Source organism: Myotis myotis, unplaced genomic scaffold (assembly GCF_014108235.1).
Source record: "Myotis myotis isolate mMyoMyo1 unplaced genomic scaffold, mMyoMyo1.p scaffold_m19_p_6, whole genome shotgun sequence".
In the NCBI taxonomy this organism is placed as follows: domain Eukaryota; kingdom Metazoa; phylum Chordata; class Mammalia; order Chiroptera; family Vespertilionidae; genus Myotis; species Myotis myotis.
The window spans coordinates 27,035,212-27,050,133 of NW_023416368.1; the positions used below are offsets into that span (position 1 = coordinate 27,035,212).

A 14,922-nucleotide genomic window follows, 5' to 3' on the forward strand; every position below is an offset into this window, starting at 1 on the left:
GCTGCCAAGGGCTGAGGGGAGGGGAGGGCTGAGAGGAGGAGTTATTATCTAATGGGCACAGAGTTTTGGTTTTGCAAAATGAAAGAATTCTGTGGATGGAGGGTGGTGACGGTGGCACAACAGTGTGAATGCATTCAATGCCCTTGAACTCTGTACTTAAAATGGCTACAACGGTAAATCTTATTTTATTTTATTTTTTTTTAATATATTTTATTGATTTTTTAGAGAGGAAAGGAGAGGGATAGAGAGTTAGAAACATCAATGAGAGAGAAACATCAATCAGCTGCCTCCTGCACACACCCTACTGGGGATGTGCCCGCAACCAAGGTACATGCCCTTGACCGGAATTGAACCTGGGACCCTTCAGTACGAAGGCCGACGCTCTATCCAGTGAGCCAAACTGGCTAGGGCTACAACGGTAAATTTTATGTTGCGTGTATTTTACCACGATTTAAAGAAAAACAATAAAAAAAAATAATGACCCAGGCCATTTAAAAGGGGCCACTTGGCTCCTTGTTCTCATCTAGGATTAGTTCTGCTCAGCTTTGCTTTCTGTAAAGGAAGCTCAACCAAAAGCAGGGCATCGAGGAGCTGGGATCTGGAAAGGTGGGCGATAGAGATGACAGTTGTGAGTACAGTAATTCCCTGGGCTCTAGGCTGTGCTTTAAGAAAGGCCAGGTCCTAGGCTCCCATCTTAACCTAAGGGGGACCACCTGCTGGCTCCTCAATAGCAGGAGGAGAATGCGAAGGAAGGAAATTCCCCCCAGACACTTTGGGAGCTGCTTGAGGGAGGAGGGGAGACAGCAGCTTCTGTCTACTTTACCCATTGCCTGAGGGTTGCTGGACTAGAACCCATGGAGTAATAAGATTGCACACTTATTACTAACTAGAGGCCCAGTGCACAAAAATTTGTGCACTCAGGGGGAAAAGGGGGTCCCTCAGCCTGGCCTGTGCCCTCTCGCAGTCTGGGACACCTCGGGAGATAACGACCTGCTGGCTTAGGTCTGCTCCCGGGTGGCAGAGGGCAGGCCCAATCCCTAGGTGCAGCCCCTGGTCGGGCTTAGAGCAGGGCCGATTGGGGAGTTGGGGCGCCGCCCCCTGTCATGCACAGAGCAGGGCGGATTGGGAGGTTGCGATGCCACCATCAGTCACGCTCAGGGTAGGGCCGATTGGGGGGTTGGGGCACCGCCCCCTGTCACACTCAAGGTAGGGTCCATAGGGAGGTTGCAGCGCCACCCCCTGTCACGCACAGAGCAGGGCCAATCCGGGGGTTGGGGAGCTCCCCCCTGTCACGCACAGAGCAGGGCCCATCAGGGGGGTTGAGGAGCTCCCCCCTGTCGCTCACAGAGTAGGGCCGATAGGGGAGTTGGGGCACCGCCCCCTGTCACACACAGAGCAGGGCGGATCAGGGGGTTGGGGCACCGCCACTCTCACACTCAGGGCAGGGCCAATGGGGAGGTTATGGCTCTACCCTGTCACACACAGAGCAGGGCCCGTGGGGGGTGGGGGGTGGGAGGGGGTTGGGGTGCCGCACCCTGTCACACACAAAGCAGGGCTGATCAGGAGGTTGGGGCGCCTTCCCCTGTCAGGAACAGAGCAGGGCGGATAGGGAGGTTGTGGCCCCACACCTTGTCACACACAGAGCCGCAGGGCGATCAGGGGGTTTGGGCACTGCCCCCTCTCACGCTGATCCCAGTGCTGGGAGGCATATTACCCTTTTACTATATAGGATAGAGGCCTGGTGCATGGGTGGGGCTGGCTGGTTTGCCCTGAAGGGTGTCCTGGATCAGGGTGGGGGTCCCCACTGGGGTGCCTGGCCAGCCTGGGTGAGGGGATGATGGCTGTTTGCAGCTGGTCACACACCCTTCAGGGTGGGGGTCCCCACTGGGGTGCCTGGCCAGTCTGGGTGAGGGGCTGAGGGCTGAAGCTCCCAACTGCTCCTTTTTTTCTTTTTTTTTTTTTTTATTCTGGGCCAGCTTTAGCTCTGGCTCCAGCTCTGAGGCCTCTGCTGCTGAAAGCAGGTATCTGGTTTGTTTGGGTTCTATAATCAAAACAATGTATAACTCCAGCTCTGAGATCCCGGCTCGCTGAAAGCAGGTTTCTGGGGTTTTGTTTAGCTTCTATATTGTAACTATGTTTCAAACTGCAGGCTCAGAGGCCGGCAAGGCAGGCGGGGAACATTGGTTTCCTCCGTCACTGAAGCAAGCAAGCCTCATGTTAGTTTCAAGCTGCCTGGCTGCCGGCCGCCATCTTGGCTGGCAATTAATTTGCATATCTCCCTGATTAGCCAATGGGAAGGGTAGTGGTCGTACGCTAATTTCCATGTTTCTCTTTTATTAGATAGGATTAGGCCCCATGACTCAGCAACACTGACTTGTTTAGAAAACCTTCTCCCAGATCTCTCCTCTCACAAGCTGGTGTAAGAGGGGCCCAACCCTTGTCTCAAAGTCAAGGGCAGGTGTGAGGATGGTGAAGCCACACCCACAACCGGCAGGGACGGGGGGGTGGGGGGGGCGGGGAGGGAGGGGATACTCTCAGGCTTGTGCTGGCACCTCCTCCATCAGACCTTGGGAAAGAAATGTATTTTGGTCGGAGAAACGCAGCATTTTAAACCTCTCTCATTATTGAGCGAGCCATAACTGTGATACTAGTGTGGAAATACTCAAGGAAGAACCTCCAGCTTGAGTCCCAAGCTTAACAGATGCTATTTTTATCAAGTGCTTTCTATTCTGCGACATGCCTTGCCTACTTGTTTTTATTAGACAAGTCAGGAAAAGTCCACATTTGATCTCTCTTCTTTCTGGCTTCTCACCCCCCATTTGTGGGAGGGGTGGTGGTTTAGACAGGGGTCCCCGTCCTTTCAACAGAGTGTAAGCTACAGCCATCTGAGAACTCACGTTGGTGCCAAAGCATCCAGAAATGGGCTCTGCCTCCTTTGCAAATGACGCCTCGTCTGGTCCTGGCTTCACCCCATCCCAGATGGCAGAGCTGAGGAGACAGGAAAAAACACATATTTCAGAGTCTTTACAGCATTGTTCCTCCCACCCCCACTTCCTGTGAAGGAGGATTTCGTCTTGGCCAGCTAACTTCTGAAGCTTTTCCGGTGCAGAATGTAGGAAAACGTGGGAAGGGATTCCGAATTGTGCAGTGCTGTGGGTGTCATGGCTTGGTGGGCCCACCAAAAAAAAAAAAAAAAAAAAAAAAAGCAGGGCGTTACCTACTAAAGCAAAATAGATCAGAAGGTGACAGACATAAGAGCCAGGGATGGGTTGAACTTGAGGGAATTCAAGAGATAAATTAAAGGGGATTGGAGTAGCCGCTGAGCTATCACGAGGAGGATATGGGAGATTTTTCAGAAATGCTGTTGGTGCTATGACTGGAATCCATCCTCCCCCTTAGCATCTTGGAAATTTCAGTAAAGAAAAAAATTGGTTTCAGTGCTATTTTTGTCTGAGGGACTGGATTTACTCTCTCATTCAAACTACTGGAGACTAAAGTTCATGATGAAGGAGAACCAACCTTCACCCCTCTTCTCCCATCAACACAGACTATAGCCAGATATTTCAAACTGGTATCTGAGGGCTGGGTTCAACATTGGTTGCCAATCGGTGGTCAGCGGACCATTGGTGGTCCATGAGGTCCGAAAGGTTCGACAGCAGATATGTCTTGTTTGGTTTATTGAGAGTAAATTTTTTTAAAGGCACCATTGAAAATTGGGATTTCACATTTTAAAAGCCTGCATTTCCTACTTCTCAAAAAATTGAAAAATCTGGCAACATAAGACTCTCATTCCCATAAGGCAAAAATAGGCTTGTGCTCTCTAGTTAACCCCGTACCCACCACCCACATCAGGTGTGCACTTGCGCATACACCTGGCCTTCTTCCTGAATTTGTATTTCCTACCATCTGGTAATGCCAGGTAAGATAATTAGGGCTTGCTCTCCTGCTGAGAACAGTAAGAAAAGCTGAACAAAAAAAATTAAAATAAAAAAGGCATCAAAAAGTTAAAAATATAATGAAAAACTTGCCCAACCAAGACCTGGGAAAAGATGGACCTTCAGGGAGGTGAGTCCAACAGCTGGGGATTCTTTTCCCTTTGGGACATTTACTGCTTCTGGAAGGACCACTAAGAAGCTAAACATCAATCAGCTGCCTCCTGCACGCCTCCTACTGGGGATGTGCCCGCAACCAAGGTACATGCCCTTGACCAGAATCGAACCTGGGACCCTTCAGTCCGCAGGCCGATGCTCTAGCCACTGAGCCAAACTGGTTAGGGCTGTTCAGGATTGTTTACCAGAAATAAATACTACAGGGTGTTCTTTAAGCAGAAGGAAAATGATGTAAGACAATAGGGTATAGCTGCAGGAAGAGAGGAAGAGCAATGCGAAGGTTGGTTTAAGGGAATTCAAAAGCATTAGACTGTAAAAAACAACATAACCATGTCCACCCAGGGTTAAAAAAATTAAAATATACACAAGTACATATAAGTCAAGGGGGGGGGGGTGAAATAAATGGAATTAAAATGTTCTAAGATCATGGTATTATTACAAAAGAAGATAAAAATACCAATTGGATTAAACTTTGATAAATCAAAGATACATATTTTGATAACTAGGATAACCTCTAAAAGAATAGTAAAAAAAAGGATACAACTTCTAAGATTATAGAGGGGAAAATAGAATATCCAACCATTCCAAAAGCAGGCAGGAAAGTAGAATAAAAAGAACACAGAGCATGTGAGATAAATAAAACATTTAACAAGATGGTAGATTTAAATCCAAATATATCAGTAATTACACTAAATGCAAGTTAACAAAATACTTCAATTAAAAGTCAAAAAGTATTAAACTGGGTAAAAGAATCTATATACTCTTTATAAGAAACATCTACAGTTTTAAAAATGCTGAAATTAAATAAATGGTGGGAAAATATATTAATATTGATAATACATGTTAATATCAAAGTAGATTTTAAGGCAAAAAGCATTACTACAGCTAATGAGGGATACATAATGATAAAAAGTTCAATTGTACATACCTTATAAGGCTGCTTTAGAAATCTGAAGCTAAGATCGACGAAAACCACAAGCAGAAGTGACCAGACAACTGAGTAAGGATGGAGATTATGAGAACAAAATTAGCAAACTTGACCTCATGGACATATATAGAATATTGCACCCAACAATCATAGAATTCACCTTCCCCACATATTTATGACTCTCCACTTTCCAAGCAAATAAGAGGATTGAAATTCTCCACCCCATTGAATGCTAGGTGTGGCCATCAAACTTGTCTTGGCCAATGAAATGTGAGTAGAGGTAACTTCCAGGTGCTGGTGTGTTAGTAAGCATATCTCCCCTTACCCTCAGCTTAGGTCCTTGATTGAGAATGACAGGGAGCAGAGCTTGCCAGCCAACCTGTCAATGGACATGTTAATGTCAATGAATGAGAAATAAATAAACCTTTGTTACTTTAAGTCACTGTCATTTGGGGATTATTTATAACCACAGTATAACCCTGTCTATCCTGATTAGCACTGGTACAAAAAGAAAAGGACTTTTTTTCCAGCCACAGAGGTGACCCAGTTTTGATAGAGTGATGTGTTCTGGTGAGTTCACTGTGGCTTAAGCTCCAGGGAGGTGAGGTGGAAACAGGGCTGGGGCAGTGAGAGCAGCGCCCAAGAAGAGCCTGTGAAGACTGCTAGATGCAAGTTTGGAAGCGCTTGGACTTAACAATGAGACATGGATATTGTGCTGGAAGTTCAAGGATTTCTAGAAGTGGTGATGAATGAATATTGGTAGTAACGGAGAGGATGAGCTGGGGAGAATCTAATCAGGCGAAAGGAAGAAGTTGGGTAGAGAGCCCATCTCAATGAACATGTTATAGGGTTTTCTTCTGCCCCCTAGAGGTAGCTGTGCTTAAGAATTTGGTGAGAATTTCTCCAGGAACTGCATGTACATGCAAACACACACACAAACCAATTTTAAAAACACAGATCAGATCAATTATATTCTATCTACTATGCTGAAATTTTTTCTATTAATAGTACTTCATGGTTATTTTCAGCAGCATCTCAAAGAGATGTGCCTCTTCCTTTTATTGGCTGTTTAGTATATCATTGTATAGCTGTACCATAATTAAGTAACCATTCCCTGTTAACAGACATTTAGGCTGTTTTCACTAGTACAAACAATGCTTCGGTAACCATTTTGTGAATGATATTAATACATTAATGTCTTCTTTCTATAGACAATAAGTCCAGTTTTGCTACCATTCTAATGGTGGAAATTTTAGGCTAGTGACAGAAACACAACTAAGACAGGCCATTTGAGGCCATGCTTTTAGTTAGGAGGTGCCTCATATGGCTGGATTAGTATCTTAAACAAAGTGGGCACTGAATAAGGATTTGTTTAATGAATGAATGAATGAATGAATGAATGAACAAATGAATCCACATCCACTGTAGACACTTGTTGGGCCTGCCCTGCCCTCATCTGTAACAGGATTTCTCAACCTAGACACTACTGACTTTTAGGGCTGGACATTTCTTCATTGTGGGACTGTCTTGTACATTGTAGAATGTTTAGCAGTATTCTGGCCCTGACCCAGTAGGCGCCACTAGTACAGTCCCAGTTACAGCAATCAGAATGTTTCCAGAAATTGCGAAGTGTCCCCTGAGGAAACATGGCTCCTGGTTGAGAACCACTGTTGTATAGGTTGTATTTGTCTAAGGGCAAAGGTCCTTTCTAAAAACATCCGACCATAAAGTTTGATCCCATTTCTACCCAATTCTCCCACATTAAAATGACCTTTCTTCATGGATGTTCACAGAGATTCCTGAATGTCTTATTCTTGGTCCAGATTTCACTTCTCTAGGGCCACCTGGCACGTCCCCCATGAGTTAGGTCAACCTCATTATACATTGTAAATCCCCATTATGCATTCTCTAATTTCCAAATACCCCTCCTTAGAAGTACTTATCAAAGTGAATTCTTACATTTATTGCAGTAATTATTAACTTATTCTGTGCCCCTCACTCAACTTCCTAGAATTTGGCATGTTACCTATCATTTTTTTTGTTCACCATTTTTATATCTAGTGCCTGAAACAATGCCTGACACATATTAGGTGCTCAGTGTGTGTTGGATGGATGGATGGCAGCCTGTAATTAGTCAGCACTAGGGTATAGCAGTCTTTACCCACTTTTGCTTCTGTGCTTTTTAAAACGTTCATCATTAAGTCCATATATATTCAAGATAACTTCCAGCATATTGTAATATTGGAATTTAAAAGTTATACTGTGACATCATTTTTAAAATGTATCTATTAATTTGTTATCCTTTCCAATATTTTCTACATTTGCTTTCATAGTACTGTTCCTCAAGTTCAAGGGATGGAAGAAACAAGGCTGTTAAATAAAAAGAAATTCCTTAAATAATTATTAAGGGGAGCTGAATTAAATTATTAAAGGAAGTTTCCAGTTTGGGGCCTAGACCTGGAGATTTTTACATTTGGTGCAATGGCAACTTGGCAAAACTTGTGAAGAGTGTGAACCCAGACACATTCTCAGGCCAGCCAGCTTGAGGGAAGAGTCCCTATAGAAATCGAGAACCTGGACGGTGATTCTCTAAAAGAATCCTTGGTGTGCCCCTTGGAAAGTCTTCAAAACCATCACCCTGGGGGTAATGCAGCCTAGTGGCCTGCAGAGGGCAGTGTTGGACAAGCCGTTGGGCTCCATCTCAGGCTCGCCCTCAGGTTAGCAGAGAGAAAGGGCAACTCACTTTGAACGCTATAGGGAGCCCAGCCTGGGCGGCCCAGCCCTGTCCTCTCCGCTGTGTGCTGTTTGCACAGTGAATTATTCACAGGAAACCGGGAGAAGGAGGCCAGAGACTCTCCATTCTGTAACTAGAATCACTGCCTGGGACTGTAAACAGATGAAAACCTCATTCACTCTTTCTCCCCTTCGAGAACTGAGTTTGGGGGGGAAACATTGAGGACTGAAGTCAAGGGACTGAGTCAACCGTGAGGTTTTTGCTTTTCCTGTAATGAGAGGAAAGTAACAGCGACATCTCAATAATGTGTTGCTTCAGGAGACAGTGAGCCAAGGGCAGAAAGCATCTGCCCTGGAGTCAGACAGAGGGAGGCTCACCTTTGGAGCCAGCCTCTGCCTCCCCGATGTCAATCAGAACAAGGCAGCCTTCCTCACGGGTTGTCGTGAGGACGAGGGGTACAGTGCAGAAAAGGGGGGCAGCATATGACGGACATGTGGCAGGAGCTCAGTAAGTAATGGTGATGATGGAGAAGGGCATGACACTCCATGGGCACTTTGCCAGGCAGGAGTGTCTCCGAACTTCCCATTCCAGTCTGAGGAGGAAGGATCGGAATCAGGCTGTTCAATAAATGTCCTACATTTTACAAGCCTATGAGTTAGAAGCAGAAACAGCCGGAGGAGGAACACAGAGTCGGGGGAGTCAACGTTGGAGCCTAGCTCCTGGACACTGTGCCTCCCAGGGCCGGGGTCCCCCACCCCGATGTTGCTAAGAGGGTCTGAGTGTCTAAAGCAGTGTGTCCGTGACGGCCCTAAGTATGTGGACTAGATGACGTGTCGCCACCTCCGACATAAAAGCAATTGCTTTGTTCACTGCACTTATCCTCTGTGAAACCTCCAAGAAGGGGGTGAACTAGTGAAAATAAAGTTAGTCATTTGGGCCAATTGCTTGGCTATATTCAAAGTAAGGCTCCGGGCGAGACCCCTCCCCACTGCCTGCCGTGGGGAAAGGTACCAGGGACTAGTTCCGAGGGGCATGGAGACAACTTGGACGAGATAACTGTCCTTTCACCTGGCAGCTGGCCAGCCCCCAAATAGCTCTCGTGTCCAGTCCAAAAATAAGATCACATGGGAGGGGGAGAAATAAATACACAAGTGCTCGTCCTTGAGCTTCCCGTGGGTGCACCAGCATCGGCCGCACTGACAGGCACCCCAGGAGGGTGACCTGGGGACCCCTCTGCCGCCTCCTCTCCAGGCTCTGACAGGGGAAAACAACCTGTAGCGGGGAGGGTGTGGCGTGTGGCTGGCACCCAGCCCATCTCTTGGGGCTCCCTTGGCTCCACTCACACCAGAGAAGGAGCAGGAGGGAGAAGACAAGCGATCCAACAGCCTCGAATCCTCCTTTTGTTGAAGGACACTCCCTTCTGATGGCGAATGGAAACTCCCTTCCTGCTGCAGCGGCCGGCCGGCCCTGGCCCTGGTAGGACAGGGCGGCCGCTGTAGACTGTTGCGGCTGCCGTGGCCCCAGAGAGAAAGTGCCCCAGAGCCAAAGCAGAGAGGTGAGTACATCCGTTTCTCCAAGGGGCTCAGACTGCCCTGGACTCTGCCTGGCTTCAGGCTTGCCTCAGCATGAATGCTCTCCCCACCCCCTCCCCCCTCTCCTCCCCGATCTGAGTCTCTGCGGCAGACTTGAGTCCGTGATGGATGCTAGAGTAAATATCCCTGGACTCCCTTTTTGCATTCGGAGGCCCATTTGCTCCCGGAAAGAATGGGGTAGGTCTAGTTCTTAGCGGGGGAAGCAGGAAGCGATTCCTACCGAGTGAATTATCTTTGCTGAGACCCACGAAGACGTTTCGCAGGAAATCGTTAGACAAATCCCATTACAGGAGAGTTAATGCTTCGTGTTTAAAAGCCCTGCATGAAGTAGGAAATGAAGGGATGCCAGCCGACTCGTGGTAATTGGGCAAAAGGGGAAAGCACGGAAATGGGGTATGTGGAGCTTCCTTTCCCCTCAGCCCCTTCTCCATCTCTTCCTGGCTTCTCAGGGCCCCGCAAAACCTACCTAACAGATCGAAGAATGCTTTTTTGTTTGAGAACAAGAGGAACAAAACCAAAGGTTTGGGGAGAATTATTCTGTCAGCAGAGTCAAAGCACCAAGAAGAGAAAGATATTTTGCAGAGTCTTGGTTTCTCCTTTTCACATCTGCTCACTCCCAAACACGTGACATGTACCTGCGCGCATTTAGGGACAAGTATAGAGGTCTCCATCACTCGTGCACAGGTACCATTATTCCTGGTCGCACACTGTCCCTCGGCTATGGACTACAAATGTCTACGCTAGGGATAGGCCAACACAATGCTGGTGGGAGCAAGACAACTGACTGAATAAGTCAGGATTCTTTTAGTAACAATGGACTGAAACCTCGCCTGTGGGGATGTAGGCAAAACAAAAAGGAAATGTTCCCCCTTGTGTGACTGAAACGGCCAGGGCTTTGGTGTGGTAAGATGCAGCTGTGCAGACAGTGGCATCTCGCATCCATCTCTCCCCATTTTTTGGCTTCGCTTCCCTGTGTCCTATTCTATTCCCAGGAAGACTTACCTATCATGGTGGCGAGATGGCTGGCAGCCAAGTCCAGGCTGACACCCTACTGGCACGGCCACTCTACAGCAGTTCTAGCTACCGTCTCGGGGGCATATTTCAATGAACTAGTGTGGGTACTGTGCCCATCCCTCCCTGGGGCTGTAGTCATCCCTGTCCCCAAACCACATGGACTGAAGGCCATGAAGGGCTGGGTCCCCACAGATGCTGAAGGTGCTGGGCCTGGAGAAGGGGGCAGGATAGCCAATGCTGTGTCTCTGCTGCTCTGTGCAATGGTCTCCATTAAGAGTCAATGCTCTTGCCCTAACCGGCTTGGGTCAGTGGATAGAGCGTCGCCTGTGGACTGAAAGGTCCTAGGTTCGATTCCGGTCAAGGGCATGTACCTTGGTTTCAGGCACATCCCCAGTGGAGGGTGAGCAGGAGGTAGCTGATCGATGTTTCTAACTCTATCCCTCTCCCTTCCTCTCTGTAAAAAAATCAATAAAATATATTTAAAATAAAATAAAATAAGAGCCAAAGCTCTCCCAACTCAACTCTTCCTCCTTTTCTCTCTTATAGCCCCACACACTTCTTAGTGGCAGAGGTTGCAATGTAAGGACAATGATCAGAATGGGTGAGCAGAAGAACCCAGGGCATGGCATTTCTTCTAGAGACCCCTGGCAGTGGGAAGTGACTGTGGCTCAGTCCTCAGATCAAACGCCATGTCCAGACCCACTGGACACCCTGTGCTCACGCAGGTCTCCCCTCCCCACTCCTGTCTCCCTCTGCTCTGCTGCTGTGAACCCATCTTGCCTTTCAAGGGCAGGGGTGCTGCCTCCCCGAGGCCTCATCGGGCCTGCCTGCCTTTTCGGCTGTCTCCCTCTCTGAGTAGGACGGCACTGACTCTCTGCATTATCTGTGCACATGTTTGTGAAGAACTTCATGCATCTAAGTCTCTCTCGCAGCTTGAATTTTACATTTCTGGGGGGAAATTAAATTCCGTCCCCAGCCCTCTCTGTGGTGTCTAACACATAGTTGGTGCCCGATTAAGGGCTTCCAATTAATTGAGCAATAGAAAACCTGCCTTACTGAACAGCTTAGAGAGGATGGCTAGGTTTCTTGAGGTCCTTAATTCTGATTTAAAAGTAATATGATAATTATAGCAAACATTGATTGAACTCTGAAGGTATGCTGGAGTCCCTATAGGCATTGTGTCAGATAATCCTCACAATGACCCTAACGGGCAATTACTGCTACTATTCCCATTTACTGGATGGGAAGACTGAGTCTGAGAGAACAGACTTGTTCTAGATCATACAGCTAGTAATTGGTGACATGGGAGTTAGAGCCCAGGCATGCCTGCCTCTCATTTCCTGTTAAATTAATCATTTACATGTTTATCAGTGGGGCTTCCTGGTGCCTGATTTTAAAGAGCAAGAGGCACAAATGATTGGTCAGGAAGCATGAGGGAGCTCAGATATTTTAGATCCCTCTTCTGCCACCTGTGCTCCCAGTGCCTCTACAAGGAGTCCTTATTAGATGTACCCAATAGTGCAGGGTCACACCCTACCCCAGAGCCACAAGAAGGTCAAGAGCACAGCGACTGTACAAAATGAGGTGCCTCCGGGGTCTGTAGAGAGCAGGTGCTTTTTAATTAGATGAGGGTAGACTAGTCTTTGGGGAACAGTAGCTGGAGCGTGGGCCTTAGAATGCAGGCTTGCCCCTCTGGCTGCCCATCATTAGGCCTGACCCTGACCTTTCTCCCGCCCCCAGACCAGGGGGCCCAGGCAGGAGGCCTTCCTCCGAGGTGGCTTGCAGGATTCTGAAAGCAGCCAAATTCTGTTCGCAAAGAAAGCCAAACTCTTGAGAAAATGGTCACTGATTTTTTATACCATCTGTGCCTCTACACCCAGACACTGGCCTCAAGGCTGGTGCAGTCACCTGTGGTGCAGGGGGTATCTGCATACTAACCTGTGGGTGAGCCTCTTCTCAAGAGCAGATCCTATCTGATTGATGTCGGGAGTCCTCACAATATCCCGTGAGAGGGTCCCAGTGCTGGTGCTCACAACTGAGTCGCCGTGAGACTGAGCCACATACAGATCACACAGGAGCGGAGAAGGGCCCGGGCTGGGGATAGAGGAGCTCTGAGTCTTTAGGATCCAAGCCTGCTTGCTTCTCCTGGGTTTTATAATAGAAAAAAGTGAAAGCCAAAAGTAAGAACAATTCTTTGGATAAATCTTTAAGAGGAAAACCACTGCTAAACCCAAGAGAAATGAAAACATGCCCACACCAAAACTTGCACACTGATGCTCATAGCAGCGCTATGCATGACAGCCAGAGGAAAGGTGCCAAATGTCCATTCACTGGTGAGTGGATAAATAAAACGTGGCCTAGCCATGCGATGAAATATTACTCAGCAATAAAAAGGAAGGACGTTTGGGTACATGATGCAACACAGATGAACCTTAAGGACATTATGCTTTTTAAGGGAAAGAAACCCAGACTGTATGATTCCATTCATCTGAAATGGCCAGGACAGACAAATCTATCAAGACAGAAAGTAGATTAGTGGTTGCCTGGGTCTGGCTGGAGCGGGGAATGGGGAATGGTTGTTAATGTGCCTGGAGTGTCTTCTGGGGATGACAAAAATCTTCTAAAACTAGTGGTGAGGGCTGTACAACTTTGTGAATATACTAAGACCATGTAGTTGTATACTTTAAATGGGCGAACTGCATGGTATATGAATTATATCACAGTGAAGATGTGAAAAACCCAAACCATGGCTAATGAGATCATGAACCCAGTGACAGGGCTTCTGAAAAGATGTGGTCTCACCCTGTTTGCCTTGACTCACCGCGTTGGCCACAGGCCACCCAGACACTTCAGGTGGAAAATATATAGATGGGAAACATCGGATCCATAGATTTCTCCACAGTCTAAACTAGGGGGAGCTTTTTCCTTCTTCTTTGTACAGATCATTTAAAATTTTATGGCCTCAGTCTCACTATTCTATTTCCATTTCTGGGTTTCCAATCATGCCTCCAAAAGCATTCCCCATTCGACAATGATAACGATGAGTTCCTCTCATGCTTTTCTGTAATGTTTTCCTTTAAGGTTTGTCTTATTATAGTTAAAGCTGCAATTCCTCGGGAATTTGAGCAACAAATGGGGGATCCAGTTTTTTTTTGTGCATGTGTAGTTGTTTCGCCAAATAGCTAACTAATGATTAGAGTGAGAATTTTAAATGTGGGCTTAAAATGAGTTTAGGGTGTCTTATAACTTTCTGAAATTAAATGTAAGAAAAAAAGTGAGTGAGAGAGAAAGTTTGTACACAGGGAAAGGGTTATAGATCTGTGAGAGTCTCAAGGGTGTTTTTGTGACTCACAAAAAGCCACCGTGCTCTCTGTATTTCATAACCTGGGGTCCAGGTAGACCAGCTGAGCACCTCCCAGCGACTGACACAGAGTCCGAGCCAACAGATCTGTTGTTAAACAATTTCAGGGGAGGCCTGATCGATGAGTCCTGGGTCAAGTTCTCTGTCACGTGTCAGGTGAGGGTCACACCACCTTTCAGTTTGACATTTTACTGAGACGGAGAACCAGAGGCAATTCTAACTGGGCCCCCGTGGACCAAACTGTAGGTTTCTAATCATCCGCTGACAAATCAATGGAGCTGAAAAAAACCTGGGGGCCTCCTATCACTAAGAATGTATAAATAAATATAAAAGTGGAAATAGAACTACAAAGTGGAAATGCCCCTACAAAGAAGGTGGCAGATCCTATGTTCAGACCCATGCCTTCGTGCAACAAATACATATGCAGCACCCATGTGTGTCTAATAGGCACTATCTAGACAGGTGGTTCCGAAGTGTGGTCCCTGGACCAGCAGCATCACCTGGGAACTCGTTAGACATGCAGATTCCCAGGCCCACCTAAGACCTACTGAATTAGATACTCTGGGGTTGGGGCCCAGCAATCCAGGTGGTTCTGATGCACATTTGAGTTTGAGAAGTACTGGTCTAGGGACTGGGACTATAATGGTGACAAGACAGATAAAATTCCTGTCTCCCTCATGAAGTTTACATCCCAGTGTGTGTGTGGTAGGGGGAGACAGAAAACGAATAACTGAATACAGTAATTTTCAGATCGTAGTAGGATCTATGAAGGAAAAGATCTATGTGAAGGACAGTGGAGGGCCAGCCATGCAAAGAATTAAGAGGTAGAAAATAAATGCATACACTTTAGACAGAGGAAACGGCAAGTGCAAAGGCCCTGAGGTAGGACCATGCTTGGCTTATATGAGGAGCAGGGTGACTGAGCACAATAAGCAAGGGGTGAGCAGGGGAGGGGCTTTGAGAGGCAGGTGGTGGTAGCAAGCTCAGCTTTTGTTCTTAGTGCAAGGGAAAGACAATGGAGAGTTTTGAGCAAGTAGGGACATGATCTGTTTACCTTTTAGCAGGATCCCTCTGGAATGAACTGTAGGGGTGAAGGGTAGAAGCAGGGAGGGCAGCTGAGAGGATATTGCAATAATTAAGACAAGGAATATTGGTGCTTGGATGCACTAGACCAATGTGCAAAG

At 47.0% G+C, this 14,922-nt stretch overlaps 1 protein-coding gene across 2 annotated transcripts in view; it reads left to right on the forward strand.

The window, feature by feature from the left end:
• Window positions 1-8,937: 8,937 nt before the first annotated feature.
• The window catches only part of FGF1 (fibroblast growth factor 1), a 90,737-nt gene continuing 84,752 nt past the window's right edge, over window positions 8,938-14,922 (forward strand). For both annotated transcript variants that reach the window (XM_036314356.1, XM_036314360.1), the window contains exon 1: window positions 8,938-9,326. The gene's annotated coding sequence lies outside the window, so the exon portion shown is untranslated. The remainder of the gene's footprint in view (window positions 9,327-14,922) is intronic.